The sequence below is a fragment of the Dermacentor albipictus genome, chromosome 2 (assembly GCF_038994185.2).
Source record: "Dermacentor albipictus isolate Rhodes 1998 colony chromosome 2, USDA_Dalb.pri_finalv2, whole genome shotgun sequence".
NCBI lineage: Eukaryota > Metazoa > Arthropoda > Arachnida > Ixodida > Ixodidae > Dermacentor > Dermacentor albipictus.
In genome coordinates, this window is record NC_091822.1 from 12,055,596 (window position 1) to 12,068,472 (window position 12,877).

A 12,877-nucleotide genomic window follows, 5' to 3' on the forward strand; every position below is an offset into this window, starting at 1 on the left:
CGTACTAGAATACAGTTGAGTGGGACGAGCGGCTGGGGTGGCGCATACTTTGCAGTGGGGCGCGTGATGGTGCAAAATAATGTGGCGCCGCCACAGTACTTTTCGCAGAAGCGTCTCCCCGCAGGCCTGCTGTACCCGGTTTGGCTCGAAAGCGGATGTCACGTGAGGTCAAGGAGGTACTCCCTGGCCCTAGGTAGGCGCTAAAGTAGCTGGAGAATTATCCCTCGGCAAGGTCAGCCATGTCCCCAGCTGCTCGTTGCGCGTGAGCGTCCGGGCCCGGGACGCCGCCGATGTCATTTCGCGTTGGGAAGGATGTCGACCGCACTACCGCCGACCCACGAAAGTCGGTGACCCCAAGGTACGTCCGCCGAAACTGCAGCTTGTGACATGAAGCGGCGCGGCTTATGCATTTTCATTTTTCAAATTTTGGCCTTCGTACTTCAGCAGTAGCGCGACGTGTAGCACGACGCGCCATTGCAATTTCAAGATACTTAAGCTGCTTCGACCCTGAAAATGCTGGCGCAAACGGTGAGTTGGAAAACCATCGCTTATTAACGGTGCCGATTCGCGTGCATGCGACCCGTACCCTTTTTGCAGCGTGCGATTGAAGTCGAGACTGCGATGGTGGCTTCATGGCCCTCGCATTGTTATCTTCCGGAACACCGAATCGTCGCGAGCTAACATGCTTTCAAAAATCCGAGTGCTAGCGCATATTGTCTTTACGTGAGCGCAAGGGAGCGTCTTGAATGTTTTGCAGTTTACCTTGGTCATTAACTTCATTTAGAGAAAAGCTGCAGATGTCCATTTATGTTCTTTGTAAAGGCTGAATTATCATCTTACCTTAAAAAATACTGGCAGATTAATGTTCATTTCACCTGCCCTATTAACAGTGCCTTTTGAGCCAGAAATGTGTTCAGCAAGTTTACATTAAATGTAATGTGTTAATCATCTAACACTCAAAGTCGCCATGAACAGTGGCTGTTACAAAGGCAGAGATATTTGTATCAAATAACTACGTACTTATAGCTTACAAGTGAGAGGGAAAATCTTCATAGGAATTAAAAGCAGAGGCGAGCCTGAACTAGTATATTCATGCTCGCTACTCTGCATATGCAGGGGAAGGTGGAAAGGGGACAAAGATGTCTTGAAAGACGTTGAGGAATAGATAATCATGTGTATGTGTACAGTAATCACATAATGCACTGGTCTCTCTAAAGCCTCAAGTATAGTGCTGTGTTCTGCAAATGGTCCAGAACAGCTCTCGTAGCTATTTTTGCTGCCATGCTGTCACGGTGAGGACCTAGAATTGCCGGTTCTGATAATCATTGCCTTTGTTGCTGGCGAGCACAGAGGCCAACATGTGCTGCTCTCGCAAGTAATCAAGGGAGTCGCAAAAGATGTGCTGCAGTATCTCAGGCATGTGGCAGTATTTACATTTCAGGACTGCAATTTTGTAGCGATGCCTTTTCCTATGCTAATGGCTTTTTGTATTCATGAGTTGTCGTAGTGACGGTGCATTGCTCTGACCACTCACTAACGCAAGAAGGCAATGTTATAAAATTGTGGCCAGACTCTCGGTATAGCCAATTAAATATGCATAGTGTTGAGTGAAGCCAACATGAAATGAAAACACCGTTAGGCAAGTGGCCAGCTTCGAGGAGTGGTACTGTCCCACAGAAGAGGCCAACAGTGCCCTACTAGCGCTGTTCACCTTTGCTGCGAAATCAGGTATTCTCTGCATGGTGTAAACGTTCGGGGAAGCATTCCCTGGTGGCTGGCCCCGTTCTCATCTCCCAATTCCGCCACTCCATCATCCTTAATAGGCCGATGAGCCATCTCTGTTTTCATAAACGAGTACCATACCATTCCAGGCAGAACGTCCTTCAAGAACCTTTGAATTCAGAGGCAAGCAAAATTTTGTGAAAGGGAAACCATGGATAGTTCGAAATAAAAGAGCAAGATAGCACACCTGTAGCTTTCCTCCCATGTTACTAACGGCAGCGTTTGGAGGTTAACATCAGCTGTTGAAGTGGGAACTGGCCGTTCCGAACGTTAAGAGAAAACACCGCTCGGCAAAATGGAGAGGGCGAATGCTAACCGAGGTGGGGGAGATGGACAGCTGTGTATGAGTACGCGGCGTGGTGCAGCTTCCGTGGAGAGGAGGCGCGTAATATGGGATTAGCTGAGCCTCATGATGTCGTAAGCTCTGACGTGCAGGTACTTTCCTGGAAGAGAGGCGATGTATTTGTGTGCCGGCAGCATTAGTACGAGATTGGCATCTTACTGGCCATGAAGCTAGCTCCTCGGTGCAACGAATACGTTAGGCTGCACGGCTCCCGCATTTAGGTCCCCTGTTTACTTACGTGTCCGAATATACTCATGAATATGCATGCCCATATACACACATACTACAAGAGAGGACTCACGAAGTGTTGCTTTGGTGTGCCATTCATGCCTAGCAACGAGACTGGGGTTATTGTGCCCTTCCCACCTACCGATGACAATGAGATGAAGCAGATTGAGAAGCTAAAGATAAGTATAACGAGACGCATGAGGCAATTGAGCGTACGCATTACAGTACAGTATACACAGTACAACATGTACCAGTTATGGGCCAATTTTGGCGTACGAGACGATCACTAAGATCGAGCTGAGCTTAAGCTACGCTAAGTTTAGGTAGGTGGAAGGAGCGAAAACAGCTCTGCTGTTTCATCAGACTTCTTGACGCTAAGTCTGTGATGCTGGTCCATTTTTTTGCGAGCGCAGCAACGACAGGATATGTCTATTCAAGTAAACTGTTGCGACATGTTCGCATGAGGTTGTTAGAAGAGGGAATGATGCACACCCGATGTCCTCGTGGTTCTCAACTGAAACATCTTTGAATGATTCAATGATCACAAGGCAGGGGTAGGCTTTCATTACTAGTGAATAGAAATAACTTTTTTTTCTGGGCTATCGGAAGCCTGCAATAGAACAAGTCATTAAAACCAATCAGTAATCACACTATGAAATAATGAGCACGTAACAAAGCAACTAAACAACAGCTAAATTATAGGTCTATTTTGACTAGTGATCCCTATAGTGGAATACTGACATGGTCAAATCTAATAAAGAATCTGTGCCGCTGATATGTTGACAGTAACAGAGATCTAGGCCAGTATAGTATGTATTATTCTTTCCTCTCGATTCTATGCCACTCATATCCACTGCCACGAACTCGTCAGTTCTCCTAATGGACATTGATGTCCCCTGGCCCAGTGCTTGCCTCCTTATAGGGGTTCTCATTTTGCAAGGGACCCTTTAGAGATTTAAAAAGGGGGCCTGGGCCACTTCCGTGGCGGTAATTTCCAGTGTGGTATGCTCGTGCAGCTATTAGGGTGGGGGGGACGACGCTATCAGATGGGGCAGAGCCACCCCTTTCTAAGCATTCCATAATGGCTGAGCACCGGACCGAGAGTGCAGTTGTACCTATTTTACCGGTAGGTACCAGGCAGCAGCGCTAGCCTGACTCCTACAGCAGTGGCAAATGCTTGACTATGTGACCATTGCCATGGTGAGACAAGGGGCGCCTAGAGGCCTTTCAAATCTCTAAAGGCCCATTTTGACATTAGAACTCTTACAAACAACTGAGCGCCAGGCTGGGGGACATGTCGACTCAATAAAAACTGGTCGGTTCCCAGTGGCACTGGGATTCTGTTCAAGTACTACCTCCCCCATACGAGGCGGACGCCCGACCATTTCACCACCACAGCGATTCATGTGGCCTGCCAAACAGATTCGCCCCAGCCTTTAAGGCTGAGTCTGGGCCGGGTGCCATTCCCAGTAATGCTTTGCTCACACTGGGTGCAGCACCACATGCTGGCCTGCAGGACCACAATCCATGACCGGGTCACTATCTGGAGCTACAAATACTGTACCCATTTACATAGGGACATCGTCCGACTGGAGTCCTCCCAGTTAGCATGATGGCCCACATTGTTATAATAGCCTTGTTGATTGTGGGCTAGACCTATGTATATCAAGTAGGCAGACGCAGCACTCCCCGAATGTGTCCCGTGAAGGACACTGTGTCAGGTGCCGTGGTGCCAAAGTCACAAGCCCCATAACGTACCTGCGCATGTGCAGCTTGTATCAAAAGCCACGTGCTTTGCTATTCACATGTTAGGCCATTGTGATGGTACATGTCACAAATAACACAGATGATGTAGTAACATACTTGAGGGCTTTAAATTAGGGTATTGAAGCGTTCAGGGCCCTCTAGCGCTCGGTATGTCTGTGGCTCCACAATCAAGCAAAAAAGCATTATAGGTTTGCATCCCCAAATGCAAGTCACACGCACTTGCAGCGCTGTCAGCACGTAGTCAAGGCAGTGTTAGCATTTTTTAATATTGTTACGTAGGAAGACACCGACGAAAAGCTATTTACAAGTATATTTACAAGGCAATACGCCGCAGTTGGCAAAGAAGCTACAGCCCGCGCTAGCTTCCAATCGTCGTCGTCGTCTTCTTACTGCTCGGCTCTCCGTCATTGGAAATATTATCCCGTAGCACTACCCCCGGCGGCAAAAGCGTCGTCCCGGAGCGACTAAAGGCCGCACTTTGAAGCAGTGTAGTAGGTCTTGAGCCTACTGACGTGCACGGCATCACTAGATGCCAGAGTAGATGACGAGGTTGAGCTCACAGGAGCAATTTCGTACGTCACAGGCGTCACATGGCGCAGCACGCGGTAGGGCCCTGTGTATCGCGAAAGGAGCTTTTCTGAAAGTCCAACGTGACGAGAGGGCGACCACAGGAGCACGGGTGCACCAGGCGAAAACTGTACGTCACGGGAGTGGGTGTTGTACTGACGCTACTGCGTGGTTTGCGAGTCCGTCAGTCGAGCACGGGCAAGCTGGCGTGCATGGTCGGCGAGGGCGATGGCGTCACGCGCATACTCGGTTGTTGAGATCGCAGCAGGAGGAAGTACCGTGTCAAGGGGCAAGGTCTGTTCGCGACCGTAGAGTAGATAAAATGGAGAAAATCCGGCGGTGTCGTGCCGGGAAGAATTATAAGCAAATGTAACGTCAGGAAGCGCAATGTCCCAGTCGTGGTGGTCCTTCGAAACGTACTTGGACAGCATGTCGGTAAGAGTACGGTTTAACCACTCTGTCAGGCCATTGGTTTAAAGATGGTATGAGGTAGTCAGCTTGTGTTGAATAGAGCAGGAACGCACAATGTCGGCGATAACTTTCGAGAGGAAGTTACGACCACGGTCAGTGCTTAAGCAGCTGTCGCGGGGCGCCATGAAGTTAAGATAATGTTGCGGAAGAGAAAGTCCGCAACGTCAGTGGCGCAACTGGTAGGGAGAGCCCGCGTGATAGCGTATCGGGTGGCGTAATCAGTTGCGACGGCTACCCAATTCTTCCCAGAGGATGACGCCGGAAAGGGACCGAGGAGGTCTAATCCAACACGACAGAACGGTTCCTAGGGGCGGTGATCGGCTGGAGATGACCTGAAGGTAGCACCTGAGGTGTTTTCCGACGCTGGCACGGATCACACGCAGCAACATAGCGTCGGAAGGAGCGAGCGAGACCATGCCAATAGAAGCGGCGGCGGACGCGGTCGGTACGTGCGGGTTACCCCAAGATGTCCTGTAGTGGGTGCGCCATGCATCTCAAAGAGCATCGTCTGTCGTAGATGTTTTGGCACCACAAGAAGATCAGGGCCATCAGGGAGGAAGTTCCTTCGGTACAGAATGCCACCCTTGAGGACATGTGGCGAACGGATGCGTCGGTAGGTGCAGAGCGCAGACGCTCGATGAGTACTCGCAGCGATAGGTCTCGGTACTGCTCATCGGCGATGTTAGCGAAGGCAGACACAGAGAAAATGCCGTCGGCGGTACTACTGTCGGCGTCGTCAGGCTCGTCTACCGGGTAGCGAGACAGGCAGTCAGCGTCCTTGTGTAGTCGGCCAGATTTGTAGGTGACAGAGAACGAATATTCTTGGAGGCGTAAGGCCCAGCGACCTAGTCTTCCTGAAGGGTCTTTCAATGAGCGTAACCAGCAAAGCGCGTGATGGTCTGTGATAACGGAAAAGGGTCGGCCATATAAGTATGCGCGGAACTTCGCAACCGTCCAAACTAGGGCCAGACACTCACGCTCAGTTATGGAATAGTTGCGCTCCGCGGGCGAGAGGAGCCTGCTGGCGTAAGCGATAACACGGTCGTGGCCACGCTGGCGTTGTGCCAGTACTGCGCCAATTCCGTGACCGCAGGCATCAGTACGGACTTCGGTAGGCGCAGAAGGATCGAAATGGGCCAGAACGGGAGGCGTTGTGAGAAGATCGATGAGAAGCGAGAATGCAGAGACCTCGTTATCGCCCCACTGGAAAGGGGCGTCTTTTTTCAAAAGCTCGGTTAGTGGTCGTGCTATGGCCGCGAAATTTTTGACGAAACGGCGGAAGTACGAGCAAAGGCCGATGAAGCTGCGCACATCCTTGACACACTTCGGAACAGGGAAGTGCGTAACAGCATGTATCTTGCCTGGGTCCGGTTGCACTCCGTTCGCGTCAACGAGATGTCTAAGGACGGTAATCTGGCGACGGCCGAATTGGCACTTCGATGCCTTGAGTTGCAGACCGGCTCACTGAAAAAACGTCTAGGACTGCTGAGAGGCGCTCGAGGTGCGTAGCGAATGTTGGGGAGAATACTATAACGTCGTCCAAGTACCACAGGCACGTGGACCATTTGAAACCGTGAAGAAGGGAGTCCATCATGCGTTCAAAAGTGGCAGGAGCGTTACGTAGACCGAACGGCATCACTTTGAATTGATAAAGACTGTCGGGTGTTACAAAGGCAGTCTTCTCGCTGTGGAGATCGTCCACGGCAATCTGCCAATAGCCGGAGCGAAGGTCAATAGAGGAGAAATAGCGAGCACCGTGGAGGCAGTCAAGGGCGTCATCAATCCGAGGTTGGGGATACACGCCCTTTTTGGTAACCCTGTTAAGGTGCCGATAATCCACGCAAAAGCGCCATGAGCCATCCTTCTTTTTTACCAGTGCAACAGGTGACGCCCATGGACTACATGACAGTTCAATAATGTTCTTGGGAAGCATTTTGCGAACTTCGGTGAACTTGACGCTCAGCCGGTGATACTCGATACGGGCGGCGATGAATAGGAGGGGCATCGCCGGTATTAATGCGATGTTTAACCACTGTTGTTTGGGTCAAAAGACAATCGTTAAAGTCAAAAATATCTTGGTAGGAAATCAGAATGCGGTAGAGCGCAAGAGCGTGCTCGGACGGCATGTCGGGTGCAATCATTTTCTGTAAGTTGGCGATGGTACAATTTGCCGACTGCGATGGTAGAGGAGGATCAACTGAATTGTCGTCTACTGAAATCGATGCTACGGAGTGATCCTCGAATGAGCAAAGTTGGGCCAGAGACATCCCGCGTGGCAGCACTTGTGTCGTCAAGGCAAAATTGACCACTGGCAGGCAGACGCAATTCGCCGTAATAGATAAAATAGTATGAGGTAGTGTGATCCCGTGTGTAAGGAGGACGTCTTGCATAGGAGCCGCGATGTAGTGACTGTCGGGCACATGTGGGGATGACACGAAATCAACGTAAGTCAGTGCCGAAGGTGGCAAGCGAACGAAGTCGACGGAACTGAGGCGAGTAGGGTGTTGTTCAGCGGGATCCACAACAGGCAGGTTGAGGCGGAGAGTACTGGCGGAGCAATATATGAGAGCAGAATGTGCGGAGAGGAAGTCTAAGCCGAGGATGATGTCGTGGGGACAGTGAGCGATGACTGTGAATAGCACGATAGTGGAGCGATCGGCGAAGGAGACGCGGACTATACACATACCAATTACGGGGGCTGTTCCGCCATCGGCGACATGGACAACAGGCGTCGTGGCGGGCGTGATTATTTTCCTCAGCTGGTTACGAAGGTCAGCTCTCATTACCGGCAAATGCGCCCCAGTGTCTATGAGAGCAGATACAGGAACACCGTCGACTTGCACGTCAAGAAGGTTCAGATCAGTGGGCAACTTCAGTGGAGGATTTCGCGGCGTACGGAGCAATGCAGCGTCACGTCGAGGCGCTGCATCGTCTAGTTTTCCGGCTGGGAGCGGCGTCCGAAGGGAGTCGGCGAATAGGAATGACGTGGCTGGGGGGAGCGAGATTGTCGTCGTTGGAGCGAAGGCGAACGAGAATAGGGGCGGTTTGGCGCAGGAGAATCGGTGGCGGCATTATCTGAGCGGGCAGCATAGGGACTAGAAAGGCCACCTGGGGGGCGAGAGTAGGCAGTATATGTAGACTGGTTCGGGGAACTCCAGCGACTGCGACAGTGCCGAGAAATGTGCCCAATTCGATGGCAGTGAAAACAAATGGGCTTGTCGTCTGCAGTGCGCCATTCAGAGGGGTTGCGGAAACGTAGTGGGTAACAAGGTGCGGGACGGGGTGGAATCGAAGAAGCCGGGTGGGTATCAGGGTGATGGGCCGAGCAGATGTGTGAAGATTCATGTTTTCGAACTCCTGGCGGACAACTGCCTGGATCAGGGAAAGTGATTGCAGGTGCGTTGGTGGGGCTGGAGGCGAAGACAGCCGGATAGGCGGCCTCGATCTCACGCCGGACCATCCTTGTAACATCGCCAGTGTTGTTGGGATGAAGAGCATCGGCACAGGAAGATGTCGCTGGGGTGTCGGGCAGACGGGCAAATTGCTGGTCGATACGTCGGCTTTTAGCGAGTTCCAGGCGGCGGCACTCTTTTACAAGATCATCCACCGTCGCTACGTTGTTGCAAACGAGCAAGTTGAAGGCGTCATTGGCAACGCCTTTGAGGATGTGGGTAACCTTGTCTGACTCAGTCATGTGGGTGTCAACTTTGCGGCACAGAGCCAAGACGTCCTGAATGTACGTGACATAGGGCTCTGTTGACGTCTGCACACGACCGGAAAGCGCCTTCTGCGCGGCAAGTTGGTGACCGTAGGGGTTGCCGAACAAGTCTCGGATATTTTGCTTAAGCGAATCCCAACTGGTGAGCTCATCTTCGTGCTTCCGATACCAAACTCGAGGTGTGCCACCGAGGTAAAATACTACGTCGGCGAGCGTGATTGTAGGGTCCCACTGGTTATTGCGGCTGACGTGTTCGTACAGGCTGATCTAGTCCTCGACGTCTTCCCCATCTTTTCCCGAGAATACGGGGAGCCCGTGATCCCGCACCTCCACCAGATATGTTACGTAGGAAGACACCGACGAAAAGCTATTTACAAGTATATTTACAAGGCAATACGCCGCAGTTGGCCAAGAGGCAACAGTCCGTGCTAGCTTCCAATCGTCGTCGTCGTCTTCTTACTGCTCGGCTCTTCCTCATTGGAAATACTATCCCGTAGCAATATATAAAGCTAACCATAGAATTAGAAATTAAAAAACAATTTCTGATGGAAAGAAATTACAAGCTAAGAATCTTTTTTGACATAAAACAATGTATAAATGCGTAGGCTGGCGATTAAAGCTGAGCCAATTAAACCAATCCAAAAAAAGACTAGAAATTTTGCCATATAGCACAGCATATTTGCTGTGGAAGTACACTTTGACCCAATTCATTATGACCGGTTTTTTTGTCGCATGCAACATGCATCGTGAAATGCTGTCATGAGACTGAAGAATCGGATGGTGTCGGCCTGTTCAGCACCAGATGCAAGCAAGACAATGCAACTTAGAACAGAAAGCTGAGCAAGCTGGTAAGTTTTCATGCATTGTTTGAAAGGTTAGGTATGAAAAAACAGGTCTTTTGTGGCCATTTACAATGTGCCTAACCCTTCGTACCTTGAAAATAGTGGCCTTGAGAACACACCACAGTGTACCTCAGCTGTAGTCTTAGTAACTAGACTGCACATGCCTATAGAATTGACGGATTAGGTTTTGACGCAGTTAATCTTGGAAGCATGCCATTATGTTTGCGAACTACATGTGTCCGCTGCTTCCACTATTTTTATTGAGAACACGCTATAGGAGGAGAAGGGTTAACCGGTCCAGTTGGTATAGTCGTATCGTTGTTTGGAAGCGCAACCACACACAGCGAAGAACCTGCACTTATTGTCTTGTTCTTCGTTGTGTGTGTGTTTTTGCGCTCCAAACAACCATGAAGCTATGGGAGCTTTGACATTCCAGAAACATTATTCTTTTTAACAAGAGGAGCGTCGTGTAGCAAGCATGTTTTAGTCAGTAAGGGATGTGTCATATATGTAGAATCTAGCATCATCTTGAAGGGGTTCTTTTCTAGTGCTTGCTTATGTGCTGATAATGAACTGTAATATTGTGTCGATACAAACCACCCACTAAAATTGAACGTGCTCTAAGCAAGAGCAGTCAGGCTCTTGCGCAGACGAATAGACATAGTCAAATAACCGAAGGTTGACGTACTTGCTAAAAAGTGCCAACTTTGAGCGCAAGCCTGTGGTGCCACGAGGCCTGGAAGGGAAGCACGGCCGTCAGCACTGTCTTCCGTACAGTCAGGAATATTTTGCAGTGACGGTTGGAACTCTTCGTTTGTTTGGAGCAGATGTTGCCGATTGCGACGAAGCTTACCCCCGTCTTCCGAACGGACCATGTATGAGCGAGTGGCGATGGCTTTTTCTACGAAAGCCTTCGTGTTCCACCCGGTCTTGCCCAGCAGCCTATATCGGTGTCATGTTCACCCAGCTCTTGAAGTGGACGCCTCTGAGGGTGGGCATGCGTGTGTTTTTTGACCTCTGGTGCCCTATGGTCTGCGAAGTCAGGTAGCCTTCCTCTCAACCTCCTGCGAATGAGAAGCTGGCATGGGGTTTTCCGCCTTCGAGTGGTGCTGTCCTGTAATTGAGAAGCCCGATCCAAAAGTCTTCATTCGCATATGCCACCTTCTTGAGGAGACGTTTTACCACCTTCACTCCTTTCTCCGCTCATCCGTTTGAGCGTGGAAAACCGGGGTTCGAAACAATGTGGGTAAATTCGCACAGTCTTGAAAAAGGCCGAAATTTCTGCGATGAAAACTGTAGTCCACCGTCCGTAAATACTTCAAGTGGAATGCCGTGGCGCGCAAATATCATGACCAGCTTTTTTGTTACACAGTGACTGGTAGTCTGAGGAAGTGGCTCTACTTCGGGGTAATTAGAATAGGTATCGTAGACTGCAAGGTAGTTCTTTCCAGCATGCTCGAACAAGTCCACGCCGACCCTAACCCATGGTAATGCGGGACAATTTCTTTGCATCAGCGATTCACTTGGCTTCCTGTAAGCAGAACGGCGGCAGGTTGGGCATCTAGAAGCATGCTCTATTATTTCTGCCCCCATACCAGGCAAATACATCCGTACCGTCGCCATTGCCTTGTATTTTCCTACACCCAAGTGACCCTCATGTAGGCGCTGCAGCATTTCTTTTCGCAGGGACTTCGATAACTCTAGAACCACGCAACAGTATGTCTTCTACACATGACAGCTCTACTTCAAAGGGAGCTAGCTGTCCTATTACGCTGCGGCCACCTCGAAGCGCTTCGATGACTTGCCTTAGCTCCTCGTCTTCATTAGTTTCTTTCGCTATCCGCTTGGCTGTCGTGGCACTGACGAGCGTGTAGAGGACAGCCACTGCATGAATGGCCACATCTTCTAGCTCACTCTCAGGCCGCTCATTGCTGTCGCATCTGATTCTTGAAAGAGCATCGGCCAGAGCAAGGTCTTTTGCGGGGACGTACAACACAGAAATGTTGAACGGCATGAGGCGTAGAAAGAAGCGCTGCCGGCGAAGAGGCATGTCTGACAGCTTCTTCTGAGCAATGGCTTAAGTGGTCGATGGTCCGTTTCGACAATTACGTTGAAGCCAGTGATAAAATCACGAAAACGTTCACATGGGAACGTAACTGCCAAAGCCTCCTTCTCAATGTGCGCGTACCTGGTTTCCGCGTCTGCTAGCACACGCGAAGCATAAGCTACTGGCCACCAGTGTTCGCCATGCAACTGTAAAAGCGGCGCCTGTAGCGCAAAGATGAATGCGTCCGCCGTTATCCTGGATTGCTTTGACGGATCAAAAATGGCAAGCACAGGCGCAGTTGACAACGTTTCGCACAATTCTTTTCATTCGTTGTCATGGCCGCCTGACCATTCGAACATGCAATTGTGCTTTTATAGGGCTCGCATATTCTTTGTGTTCTCAGACAGGTTTGGGACGAACCTTCCATAGCAGCTTACTGCGCCCAGTAGTCTCTGAATACCTTGTTTTGACGTTGGAGGTGCCAATTCTGCTACGCACTTAACTAACCTTCCATATGGCTTAATTCCGTCTGCCGAGACGACGTCGCCTAACAACTTTACCTCGTCCGTGCCGCAGATACACTTTTCACGGTTGAGCGCTAATCCTGCCGATTTTGCTGCCAGTAGTGCGGCTCGTAGGCACTTATGTTCCGGTTGCGTTGCGCCCCACACGAGTAGGTTGTCGAGGTAGACGTGGGTACCGTCTAGGCCGTCATAAATGTAGCCCATCGCTTTCTGGAACACTTCGCTCGTGGTGCATATCCCGAAGGGCAGCCTTAAAAAGGGGTACTTTCCGAACGGCGTGGCAAAAGTGCAGATTTTTGAAGTTTTTTCACCCGAGGGAAATTGATGAAAACCGCAGTTAGCATCTAGCATGCTGAATACCCTTGCATTTGCAAGCTCGGACTCGATTTCTTCTCTGGACGGCAGCTGATAATGATCGTGCTTCACGCACTGGTTTACGTGCCTGGGTTCCATGCAAACACGCAAACGGCCGTCTTTTTTTCGGACGATGACAAGGGGGCTTACCCACTCAGCAGCCACTTGCATTTTTTTGAATGATTCCTTGACGTTGCATGCGGGTCCGCTCTTGGCGCAGTGGCTCAATTCGGC